This window comes from Pseudorasbora parva, chromosome 13 (genome assembly GCF_024679245.1).
Source record: "Pseudorasbora parva isolate DD20220531a chromosome 13, ASM2467924v1, whole genome shotgun sequence".
NCBI classification, from domain to species: Eukaryota; Metazoa; Chordata; class Actinopteri; order Cypriniformes; family Gobionidae; genus Pseudorasbora; species Pseudorasbora parva.
The window spans coordinates 13,691,462-13,705,203 of record NC_090184.1 but is presented as its reverse complement, the minus strand read 5'-3'; the positions used below and the strand labels follow the sequence as shown (position 1 = coordinate 13,705,203).

Here is a 13,742-nt window from a genome sequence, read left to right as displayed (position 1 = left end):
GGGTGAGTAAAATATCAGGAAATTATCATTTTTAAGTGAACTAATCCTTTAAAAATGCATGCAAATGATAAAAGGGCTTAAATGGATTTAAGGAAATAAAGAAAATAAATAAGAATGGTAAAAGTTCAAGTATATTGTAGTTATGAAGTAAACTATTTGCACTTTTTTTTCCATATGCACACATTCACTTTTATTTTAGTCTGTAAAAATGCAAACTGTTTCTTGTCCTGTCAAATTCTTTTAAGATTTACATAAATAATGTCTTATTTTCAATTCAAAATTGGGACATTTCATTAAAAAAATTAAAAAGTAGTTTGCATCACTTGTTGGTCGCTGAACGTTTAAATTGTAAAACAGTCCTATATTTAAAAAAAAACAACAATATGGATTTTTTTTTTTTTTTGAAGAATGGATGTGCTTTTTGGAGCTTCAAAACACTTCAATGCCATTACAAAAATGATTTAATTCCAGTTGTGTTCGGCTAAAAGCAGAAAGTCATGTACACCTAGGATGGCTTGAGGGTGAGTAAAGAATAAGAGATCATTTTCATTTTTGGGTTAACTTTTCCTTTAAAGATGTATAGTCATATCATAAATATTAAGCTGTTGCGCTCACATAAGTGACGCATAGAATTTGGCCAGCAACCTGTTTCAATCAGATTCCCCTTGCTTTCCATGATCTCTAAATATAAAGCCTAAAGAAGATAGTAGTGAAAACATTAAACAAATCTACTGAGGACGTTTTCCTTGTCTATTATCAGCACGATCAATCGTCTGTGAGCGCGCTGTAGCTGCAGTAAGAGGAGAGCGGGGCAGAGATGAACAGATGGCAAGAGAGTATCATAGCAGTTGAAGGTTTATTCACAGGTGTGTTTGAGGAGTTTGTGTGTGTGTGTGTGTGTGTGTGTGTGTGTGTGTGTGTGTGTGTGTGTGTGTGTGTGTGTGTGTGTGTGTGTGTGTGTGTGTGTGTGTGTGTGTGTGTGTGTGTGTGTGTGTGTGTGTGTGTGTGTGTGTGTGAGAACTAAGAGAGAGCTAGAGAGATGGGGGGCACTGCTGTTGTAATAATGTTGGAGTGGGTGTATAATGTGAGTATACAAGCTGTTAATCTCTCCTGTGTAGCTGTGTTTAAATGTGTTTATGCTTCATTAAGCATGCATTACCTGCTTCATTACTGCTGTGTTTCAACCACAGCCAGTGAGAGTCTCACACTCCGAGTGTGGGTGTGTGGAAGTTCATCGCTCTCAGAGACTGACCTGAGCCTTAAAGGATAGACTGCCACACCAGCTTCCTCAGAGGTATTTGCTTTTTTTCTAAACTTTTTCTCACTTTAGTTTCACTTGTGTAGTGTTGAAGGTAACACGAGGGTGGGTAAATAACAGATTTTGCATACATACATACACATACATATATATACATATATATAGATTTCTCTGATCACTTATGTTGGACTTCTCTGATCGTTTAGCCTGATTAATCCCACCCCTCACAAAACTTCTACTTCTAGCTCCCTTTAATTTTTAAGTGAAACAATGAAATCTCAAAATCCAATCAACATATGAATACAACTTATTCCCCGCTCTACATTTTATTCTTTAATCTGTTGCTCTCAGATGTACACTATATTGCCAAAAGTATTGGGACACTCCTCCAAATCATTGAATGTAATGTAAGGAGTAAGAAGCAAGTGTGGCACTGTGATAGGTTGGCACCTGTGCAATAAGTTTAAATTTGAATTTGAATTTCATTGGTGAAAGTTCCTCACTAAGTATTCCACGGTCAACTGTAAGTGGTATTATAACAAAGTAGAAGCAATTGGGAACAACAGCAACTCAGCCATGAAGTGGAACGGCATGTGAAATCACAGAGCGAGGTCAGTACAGAGACGTGTCCTCTGGAGTGATCAATCACGCTTCTCTGTCTGGCAATCCGATGGACGAGTCTGGGTTTGGCGGTTGCCAGGAGAACGGTACTTACCTGACTGCACTGTTCCAATTGTAAAGTTTTGGTGGAGGGGGATTATTGTGTGGGGTTGTTTTTCAGGGGTTGAGCTTGGCCTCTTAGTTCCAGTGAAAGGAACCCTTAATGCTTCAGCATGCCAAGACATTTTGGACAATTTCGTGCTCTCAAGTTTGTGGGAACCGTTTGGGGGTGGCCCTTTCTGTTCCAACATGACTGCGCACGAGTGCACCAAGCAAGTCCTGACCTCAGCCTGATAGAACAAGTTTGGGAGGATTTGCAGCTGAGACAGTGCACCCTAGTAAGTGCCTGACCTCACAAATGCGCTTCTAGAAGAATGGTCAAAAATTCCCATAAACACTTTGAACACATTTAAATAGACCATTAGACCATATGCGATCAGCTGACCAGATGTAATGTATTCTAATCAAAACTTTAAGCACAAAGTTAGAATGACCAATTTTCTAACACTTTAACGTTATTCTGTAGCCTAAACATTGTTTCTGTAAAATGGCAGTTATTAATAATTATGACAGAAACAATTATTTTCTAATTATTAAATCAATAATTATGTTTATTAGTTCTATAAGATCTACTATGTTTTTATTTTAGATGTATTGAGAGTAATTTGTTTTGTGTGGATATATTCATACATGCATTACATTAATTAAAATCATTCTCTTTTTTTACCATGATGAAAGCCGAGGGTGAAGGTTGCTTCACGACCAATTTCAAAGTTCTGTGCGACTGCCACTAGGTGGTGAAATGTATTAATCATATACATCCATGTGCAGTTAAACGGCGGCTTCACTTTTTTCTCAATTGAAGGCTTTGACTGTAAAGCAGAGCTTGAACAATTCACAGCAAAATATCCGAGTTAAGTTTTGTTCACACCAAGTACATTATAGTTCTATAGATAACAATATCTATATTAGCATCCACACCAACACATAATAATGTTCTGTATTGACTTTATAGGCTAACACAAAAACATATATATTTTGAAGAATGTCAGTAGGCTAACCCATTGACTTCCATAGTATTTTTCCCATGCCATGGAAGTCAATGGGGCCCATCAACTGTTTTCTTTACAGATATTCTTAAATAGAAATGTTGGCCCATATTAATAGGATAGCATCTTGCAGTTGATGGAGATTTGTGGGATGCACATCCAGGGCATGAACCTCCCGTTCCACCACATCCCAAAGATGCTCTATTGGGTTGAGGTCTGGTGACTGTGGGGGCCATTTTAGTACAGTGAACTCATTGTCATGTTCAAGAAACCAATTTGAAATGATTCGAGCTTTGTGACATGGTGCATTATCCTGCTGGAAGTAGCCATCAGAGGATGGGTACATAGTGGTCATAAAAGGATGGACATGGTCAGAAACAATGCTCAGGTAGGCCGTGGCATTTAAACGATGCCCGGCACTAAGGGGCATAAAGTGTGCCAAGAAAACATTCCCCACACCATTACACCACCACCACCAGCCTGCACAGTGGTAAGAAGGCATGATGGACCCATGTTCTCATTCTGTTTACACCAAATTCTGACTCTACCATCTGAATGTCTCAACAGAAATCGAGACTCATCAGACCAGGCAACATTTTCTCATTCTTCAGCTGTCCAATTTTGGTGAGCTTGAGCAAATTGCAGCCTCTTTTTCCTATATGTAGTGGAGATGAGTTGTACCCGGTGGGGTCTTCTGCTATTGTAGCCCATCCGCCTCAAGGTTGTGCGTGTTGTGGCTTTAAAAATGCTATGCTACATTTGTAGGTTGTAACGAGAGTTTATTTCAGTCAAAGTTGCTCTTCTATCAGCTTGAATAAGTCGCCCCATTCTCCTCTGACCTCTAGCATCAACAAGGCATTTTCGCCCACAGGACTGCCGCATACTGGATGTTTTTCCCTTTTTCACTCCATTCTTTGTAAACCCTAGAAATGGTTGTGCAGAAAAAATCCCAGTATCTGAGCAGATTGTGAAAAACTCAGACCAACAACCATGCCACGCTCAAAATTGCTTAAATCACCTTTCTTCCCCATTCTGACATTCAGTTTGCAGTTCAGGAGATTTCCCCAACCAGGACCACACCCCTAAATGCATTGAATCAACTGCCATGTGATTGGTTGATTAGATAATTTCATCAATGAGAAATTTAACAGGTGTTCCTAATAATCCTTTAGGTGTGTGTGTGTGTGTGTGTGTGTGTGTGTGTGTGTGTGTGTGTGTGTGTGTGTGTGTGTGTGTGTGTGTGTGTGTGTGTGTGTGTGTGTGTGTGTGTGTGTGTGTGTGTGTGTGTGTGTGTGTGTGTGTGTGTGTGCGTGCAATTATCCAATCAACTATCAATTATCTAATCAACTGCAATTATCTAATCTTTCAAATATAAATATATATATATATATATATATATATATATATATATATATATATATATATATATATATATATATATATATATATATATATATATGTGTGTATATATATATTTATATATATATATATATATATATATATATATATATATATATATATATATATATATATATATATATATATATATATATATATATATATATTGTATTCAGCATTTGAAATTAATCCATACAGGTTTGGAACAACTTAAATTGTGACAGAATTTTAATTTTTGGGTGAACTATAGGCCCATTCCCACCAAGGAGCATAATTATAAAGATAGATAACTATAACAATAATTAGTGTCCATACAGCGTGCTGTTTGTTATAAGCATGGCAGTTGTTTTCTGTTGCTTTAAATGCACATGTTTTTAAACTGATTGGCATTTCTATATGGGGGGAAATATTTAAAGCATGAAGAAAAAAAAGTTTCAAAAAAACAGAATTTACAATTTGCACCGTACAATTTGCACTGTATTTACAAGATCGTTTTACTGACAGAGTGGCGTTTATTTGACAGTATTTATTTATTAATTATTCAAATAATTGACTGTTACTTGTTGCTATTGACCAGCATCTGTCAAATTTCAAATGTTTTAAGCACGCAGTTTATAGTGTTAAACCACATGGTTTATGGAGCATTATTATCTTTTGTGCATTGTTACGGAAAAATAAATAAATAATGGTTAAAAAATGTAAGGTCCCCATGAAGGTTAATAGGCTATGTAATAAAATATAAAAGGTTAAATAAAAATATATTGTTTGTAGGCCTAAAGCCTATGGGTAGGCAGAACAATGCAGTACTAGACTACCCATCATGTCAATACCTGAATATTGAATTAATTTCTAATTTTAAATAACCAGCTAATATTCATTAAAAAACATAGAAAAACTTTAAAACAAAATTTAGTATAGCTAAGTATAGCAAGAGTACACTCAAAAAAATGCTGGGTTGTTTTAACCCAATGTTGGCTCAAATATGGACTAACCCAGCAATTGGGTTGTTTTAACCAAGCGATTGGGTTGGGTTAAATATTTGACTACCCAACATTGGGTTGTTTTTTATCCAGAATTTTTTAGAGTGTAGGAAAAGTCACATGGTCTTAGGCCGGGGACACACTGCAAATGTGCAGTGAGCATCTCGGCTGCGTGTCCGTTTTTATTTCGGCTCCCATGTTAACCGATAAGACCTTGCACACTGCCTGCGTGACACGAGCGGCTGGAAAACGCTTGCATGCTTCAAATAGAAGAGACGCCTATTTTTTTCACGCGACACGCGAGCGTGTTGGAAGCGTTTCCAGGCAAAATAGATCAGGAAATTATGTTTATATGTCATTTTGACACGAATACATATTAATAAATGACATTTTCATGTTTGAAAGTCTGTAGGTTATCATAAATGTAGATATAGGCCTAATTGTAATAATAAAACACTTAATTATCGATTTTGAAATATTAAACCTGTCAATACATAACAAAATGTTCTGTAGGCTATTTTGCCGTCAATACCATAGATATGTATGGTCAATAGGCTACTGCCGACGTTGTCTTTGCTGTATAAATATGCAATATATTTATATTTAACATGAAGTATATAGGGCATCCCTGTACATCAATACCAGCAGCAGCGCCGCGTCAGACACGCTTCTGGTGTGCAAAGATAGAGAAAACGCCACGCAGCCGCCCCGTGACTGACACGCAACAGAAACACCACGCTCACGCCACGCTTGCAGTGTGTCTCCGGCCTTATGCCTTTTAGGTGAAAGGAATGTAATAAATAAGTGGTGGGCCGTTATCTGCGTTAACGTGGGACTCTTATCGGGCGATTAAAAAAAAATAACGCCGTTAATCTATTTTCAAAGTTTGGTTGGAAGCTGGGTCTATACCAGTGTTTCCCAACCGGTGTGCTGTCTAGCGAGAGCAGGGGTGCCGTGCAAAAGGTGTACTTGCACCGCGGTTCATCTCACATCTGATGATGAAGCATCTTTAATATGGATTGTAACTTGAAAATAATGCTTTATGTATGTTTCTGTCGATGGATACACGTGCTGGTTCCTCACTCAGTGATACATTACAACAGCGATAATAAAAGAAAACGTGGGCGAAACGGCCTCTCTTTGTAAAATGTTCAATGGATCCGAGTGCTGCTGTATGTCCGAATACGATCGGTCATTCTCACCATCATCACCCGGGTATATTCGCCAGAAGACCCGAATGAGAACTGGCACGCACTGTGAGAAGATCTGTCTCTGTGCACTCGTGCCAAAGAGCGCAAACGTCTCAGCGCGCAAATATTGAGTTTTTATTCAATATTTTATTCATAATTTTTATTATGTCTTGCGATTAAACTGACAAACTCACACAGAACGTATGTCAACATGTCCATCTTTATGAGTATCCAAGCAGAGTAGCAGACATAGTCTGTATATGCCGTGAACTGTATAGAGTCGAGAAAGACGACGCATATCCTTGCATTGGGTCTTAAAGCGGCAGTAGCCATTACTGCTCTGTCAAACAAAAGATCACTCACTGCTCTTGATTGAATGGCTTGTGTAAGTTTAATAACGATTAAAGGGGGGGGGTGAAATGCTGTTTCATGCATACTGAGCTTTTTACACTATTAAAGACTTGGATTCCCATCCTAAACATAGACAAAGTTTCAAAAACTAATGTTGGACGTTTCTGTGTTAAAAATACTCCTTCCGGTTTCTCACAAGTTTCGGAGAGTTTTTTTCGAGTATGGGTCTACTCGACGTTAATAGAACGGAAGGTCCTTGTATGGGCCGTACGGGCTCTTCTCCCGGTAGGGTGCGCGCGCGCGTCACTAGAGCGAGAGACAGGAAATGCACGCCGTAAACACTGCTCTCAGCTGCAGATCCAGTCCTCCGTGAAGACTTATGTCGCGCACCGCACTCCACTTTATTCCTATGGGTGACATCAAGCGACTTCAACGCTTCAGCACAGCATTCCGGGAAGGCAGCGCTGCATTTGAACCGATTTGAACGCAGAAATTACGGGAAGCTTCAAAGCATCGCTTCAGTCACGTCTCAAAGTGGATTTCCACGCCACTGCTGTCACAGGACTTCAACAAATCATACCAAAGAAGTGTGTTTTTGACGGAGCGGTCCCAGCGATAAAGGTTCGGTCCTGCTTTGGAAGCAGCCGGTGAGTAAATCTGCTTCAAATGTCTGTGCTGTTGCTTATCAACGTCGTGAGTTAACATCAGTAAACGACACGATCGCATGCTTCGTCATTCAAATACGCTAACGGACTCCATTGTTGTTCTGTATAACGTTACACTAGTCTGACTCTGACGTGCAAAACCGTTTTGCTTGCTACTTCTAGGGTCTAGTCGCATACAATAGTCCATAAACTGAATCATGTCCTCATAAACTGCTTGTAAAGACACAGAAATGTTGACAGGCCCCTAAATACAGTACATACCACAGAGACGGACGTCCTGAAGTTGCCGTTTCTCCTGTTCAATTTATTTCTGCCTCAGATTTGATTGTGGATCATTATCTGCATTAGCTGAGATAGCGATGGGTTTCTCCACGCTTGAGGACGTCATTCTTTAGCTCCGCCCACACGATAAGCCTCCAGGCGCTCGGTTTTTTCCGGAAAGACTCGGTACAGCCCATATTTCTTTTATAAATATGATAAAACTAAAGACTTTTCGGAGATATGAAGGATGCAATACTACTCTATAGGTACTCAAGATTGACATGAGATTGACTGAAACTGAGTGTTTCACCCCCCCTTTAATCTTTAATTTAAACAGTGAAATATGCAATTATTTTTACATTTGATTACTTTAATCAATTTCTTTACCTAAAAACTAATGTTAGACCCACCTGAAAAACATTTATTTTATTAGTATCTTTGCTCAATAGTATTTATTTTTTTGTGCTGCTTGTATTTAAGTTATTTGTTCTTATTTTATTTATTTTTATTTGACAGTTGTCCTTTTTTTTCCCGAACACAGAACCACACAGAACCGCACCGAAACCGTGACCCTAAAACCGTGATACAAACCGAACCGTGAGCAATCTGTACCGTTAAACCCCTAGCGTAACGTATGTGAGAGGGTAGCGCACACATTCTGAAGCCTTCAGCAGAATTCAGATGAGCCATTTTAATCTAGTTTCATCTAGATTAATTTCAAAAATTAATTAAAATTATCTATGCCCACCTCTAAAATAAACCCCGTTTTTTACTGTGGACGGGAAACCTACTTGAATTGCTCACGTATATGTAAACTGCATTTGAACTACACAGATGCAGATATAATAACAATATATCACCAAAAAATGCACACACGTTGTACTCTGCTTCTGTCGCTTCTACGGATTGAAGAACACACTGTATAACAGACTAAAACAAGCGTATGATACAGCCTGTCGCCGGATTCATACGAGTTTTAAAGAGGGCTGAGGCCAGTGGCGTAACTTACTAATGATGGGCCCCAGTGCAGGCTATGCAGTTAGGCCCCCCCCAACCAAGCATATGTAACACTTTAGGGTCATGTTTCATTTCTATATCAGGATATCGGTTGTTTATTATAATTTACAAATCAAATATTAATGGCTTATTCTGTGTCACCGTAGGGCCTACATCCCTTAATCATAAAAAAGACACTCTTTTATAATCAGTAAGATTCCAAATGTGAGTTATTTAGGGAGGTTCGGGGGCATGCTCCCCCGAAAAAATTTAGATTTCTAGGATCTACATATGTGCATTTTAAGATGTTCTGAAGGCCAAAAAAAGTAGATAACAATATTACTAGAGACTCATCAAGATGGACATGTTGACATAGGCTACTTTTTTGTGAGTTTGTTAGGGGGTTCTAACATGCTCCCCCGAGAAAATTTTGATTTCTATGATCTACATATGAGCATTTTAAGATGTTCTTTTAAGATAATCTACTTACTTAATTTACTATTTATCAAAGTTTTAAGTTTATTAAAATCGCAATATGAACACATTCAATGCTAATCTTATGCCCAATACAGGCTGAAAAAGCTGAGTTAAAAATATATATATATATTTACTGAATGTTAAAAATAGAATTATATTAATTTACAATATATACACATTTATTATTAATCTTATGCCTAATCTGATGAAAATGGCTTTGTTAATATTTCTTGTTCGTTAATTAGGCCTACATTATGAATCACATAGGCATATTTCCAGTTAAAAATGTCTAAAAATTAGACACAACAAGTTTATTCATTCGCCTAAATATTTTTTTCTTTTGATTAACATTTCTGACTTAAAGCAGCAGCTGTCAAACATGAATGTTTAGTTTAGCTGCATTTATATTACTTGACGTCGAGTTGCGCTCCTAAAAAAAATGTGCGCTCAGCCTCAGCAGTTTCTGTGTTACATGTAACACATGTGTTACCATAAAGCCCGCCTTCTCTGATTTGATTGGTTTTATCAAATATTTTGACATTGACGAGCGGTGACAGACCAATGACGCTCAGATTCCCACACACACACACACACACACACACACACACACACCTCTGCTTCTGACGTGCGCTGCGCTCTGCTCAGAGCCGCTACGGATTGGAGAGACAGGCTAAAAAACGGGACGAAGCCCACATTTCGGACGTATTGTTTCGGTGTTGAAAGTCTTTCGGCCAAGAAGGCACCGAGAGAATGCACATGGTCCATTTTCGCCCGAATATTTGATATTAATAATAATAATAAATTATATTATGGGCTATTATTTAAACATAAATATGAAACTAAATAGGCTACGGTTTCTTTAACCCTCTGGCTGAAGAACGCACCGGCTGTTTTTTCCCCCTCACGAGTCATGACGGGGGATAGCCTATAACTCGCAATACTCCGTAATTTTTGGCCATACAGATAAATGTGAGACATAATTATAAATACTAATTGTCCACTTTTATTTGTGTACACTCACATAACAACAAAACTTTGTGCTTTAGTAAAATAAATAAAAAAGGTGCGCTTTCTATCTGCGAGAATCTGAAACTCGGCGAATACATGACATAAACATGAAACATACGCCTAAAGAAAGCTTGAAATCGCTAGATTTAAATCAAATAATTCACATTTTATAGTGAATTGTGGAGCTCACTGGCATAGAGCGGAATATCTAGCGGAGCGTCACGCAACTGTGCTCCGCTCACATGCTGAAAAAGGTGGTCAGCTCAGTCCTAAGCGTGACGGTAGAGCGCGACAGCCGTGTGAAATCTGAAACCAGTGCTTTTCATTTGAAATGTGAGTGTCACAATATTCTGCGGAGTCACTTTGTCGCCATGGGCCCGTTTGCAATGTGGGCATGGGCCCGTGTGCGCTGCGGGCCCCTCTGCCGCACGGGCCCCAGTGCGGCTGCACTGCCTGCACTGTCTGTAGTTACGCCCCTGGCTGAGGCGATCATGAATCAGAATCTCAGATTTTTAGGAGGGCTGTGGAAATTTTGTCAGACTAAAACTCTCCTAAACTAGTGACGATGACACCTTTCTTCCACATCTCATAGAAATAGATGTGAAAATTATGTATATAAATTATTTATTGGGTAATCCATTGATAATTATTTGCACAATTTTATGCCAACATATAGGCCTACATCCGTGAGGCCATCCTTAAAAATATTCTTGTTTGCCGTAACCCGACCGACCCTGTCAATTTAGGGCCGACTCAATTTTTTATTTTTTTTCCCTTTTAGTCCGACCGACTTGCCGGTTGTAAATTGGCTTTAAGACCGACCAATTTCTTTTTTTACTTTTCAAACAACTAATACAACAGTAATACAATAATATGAATTATATTTTAGTAAGTAAATGTATAAATTGCCTGGGCCATACAAACGAAGGCTACGTTCTTTCGTTTATAGAAAAACCCGTGACGTCATCTATGTTTACACTATGGTTAACGGATGTCACACTATGGCCTGTGCGTTCGTTTCGGCTCATTCTCTCATTCACTGTAACGTTAGACTATTAAAGTCCTGTCGGAGATTTCGCCGCATTGTGTGACAGGAGTCAGGACCATGGACACGTTACACACACCAGGCAAGTGCACTGCAGAGGGGAGGGCTTTAAACCCCTGTCCTTTTTGAAAATGAATCAAAAGTGCCCCTCTCAACATTTATCATTACTATATTGTGGCGAATAAAACATATTTTGAATTATAATTAATATAACAACGTGTACAAAACAGTAACAAATGGTGGAAAAGCCGTTTATCTTGTCTCTGTCAGTCTGAAATGTCGTTGTTCTAACGCGTTGCTATGGGTAGCGTGTTCTGCTCGACACCAGCGTGTGGTGGGAGCGGCGGCACTGGTTGTAACTTGAAAAATAATGCTTTATTATGGTTCTGTCGATAGCCTACACGTGCACTACAACAGCGATAATAAAAGAAAAAGTGGGCAAAACGGTCTATCTTGGTAAACTGTGTTCAATGCATGCGAGTGCTGCCGTATGACCAGTCATTTTCGCCATCATCACTCAGTATATTCTCCAGAAGACGCGAATGAGAACCCTCTGCAGTAAGAGAAGATCTGTCTCTGTGCGCAGCGTTTCAAAGAGTTCTTTCAAGTCTTGCGTTTGAACGGATAAACTCACACAAAAAGTATGTCAACATGTCGATCTTGATGAGTATCCATCAGACAGTCTGTATATGCCTTAAGAGAACTGTATACAGTTGAGAAAGACGATGCATATCTCTGTATTAGGTCTTAAAGGGGCAGTAGCCTTTACTGCTCTCTGTCAAACAAAAGATAAGGACTCACTCACTGCTCTTGATTGAATAGCTGGTTATAGCTACTTAATTAATTGAATTCATAAAAACAACTTTTTGCTTTTTAATATTCAAATGCACTAGTCTATATCACCAGATGCGTTGGTCTGGCAAGAAGTGCAAGCCACTTCAGAGACACAGATAGTTGCGTGTCCACAATCGAGCGTAAAACGACCCCTTTTTACACAATCGAGCGTAAAAGTAAGAAACATATCACGGGAAAATACTAAAACGGGAAGACAGCGGGAAAAGAGCTAAAATACGTGAGAAACCTGGAAAAAATGGGAGGGTTGACAGCTTTGAGTCAATGACAGCTAGCTGGTGGTTGGACACTTTTCTTTAAGAATGCACCTGAAATTTATGCAATAAACATGTTTTTGACAAATATTTCAATTTGTTTGTGGTCTATATAGCCTGCAATAAGCCTACACGCCCGAAGGCACGGCTTGAAGACCCAGTCAGTGATGTCACGATATGCCAATTTGTTTAAATTCATACCTACGTAATCACCATCACCAAAAATGTACTTTTTTTTTTGTATTAAAATTTGAAAAAAAAAATATAGACCTACCTACCGACCCTTTTTTAAAATTTTTTTACTGTTACTGCAAACCAAAATATTTTTAAGGATGGCCTGACAATGTTAAGCCTGGTATAAATCTGATGAAAACTTTATTAATTGGCCTATTTGGATGATTATTTTCTTAGTATATTTTTCTTCTATATTATTTGTTTCTTTTTACAAAATTTGGCAATAGCAGTCTTAAAATTTTGAAAATGGAATGCAACTGAAGCCTATTTTGTTTGAGATTGCGAATTTGTTTTCATTTTAAATTAAATGAATTAATAAATTGATTAACTTAATTTAAAGATATAGGCTAAAGCAAGAAGAAGCTACTGTTTTAAGGGAGTATGAGATGCAGTGTTAAGCAAATGATGGAAAGAGGACTTCGAGAACGTCACAGCGCTCTCACGCCACACCTCTTGATAAACGGCGACACCTTCTGGTCAATGACTTATCATAGACAACGACATAGGTTGTATAAAAACTACTGCCTACCTTGTTTTACAGTCTAAGCTATATGATGCCAACCCAGAGGTGCTGACAGAATTTGAGACACTATGGCTTTGGTAAATGCACCCCAGATCAGTTGCAGTTTGGAGAAATGGAGAAATTGTATGGTAGTTAAATTTATATATTTATCATTAATCATTCAAATAAAATACTGTGAGGTAATTAAATATAGGATATAGGCCTATTACAGAATTCAAACGTATCTAATACAAAGGTCTCGAATAATCATATGATATCTGACCTTTTGTACAAAATTTGTCACATGATGCCAGACAGTACGAGTTGGGAAGGGCTCAGAGGTTGGTTAGTTTGATAATGTTTAGCTTTACTTTATCATTCCTGCCATCCTTTATGAAAAGACAAAAATATCTACAAATTATTATTATTATGTTTTTGTCGTACGAATGGAATTATTTATTTGTACACAAAATACTCTTGGGAAAGTTTCATTTGTATTAAGTACAAACGCGGGACTTTTATTTTGAATAAATTATAAAGGAAATACGTAGCAAGGTCGTTG

At 38.2% G+C, this 13,742-nt stretch overlaps 1 long non-coding RNA gene across 1 annotated transcript; it reads left to right on the top strand.

Moving 5' to 3' along the window:
* The first annotated feature begins 433 nt into the window (after positions 1-433).
* On the top strand, positions 434-1,313 carry LOC137038350 (uncharacterized). Its single transcript, XR_010897465.1, has 3 exons — positions 434-521; positions 761-866; positions 1,191-1,313. It is a non-coding gene; the product is annotated as an uncharacterized lncRNA (long non-coding RNA).
* Positions 1,314-13,742: the final 12,429 nt, after the last annotated feature.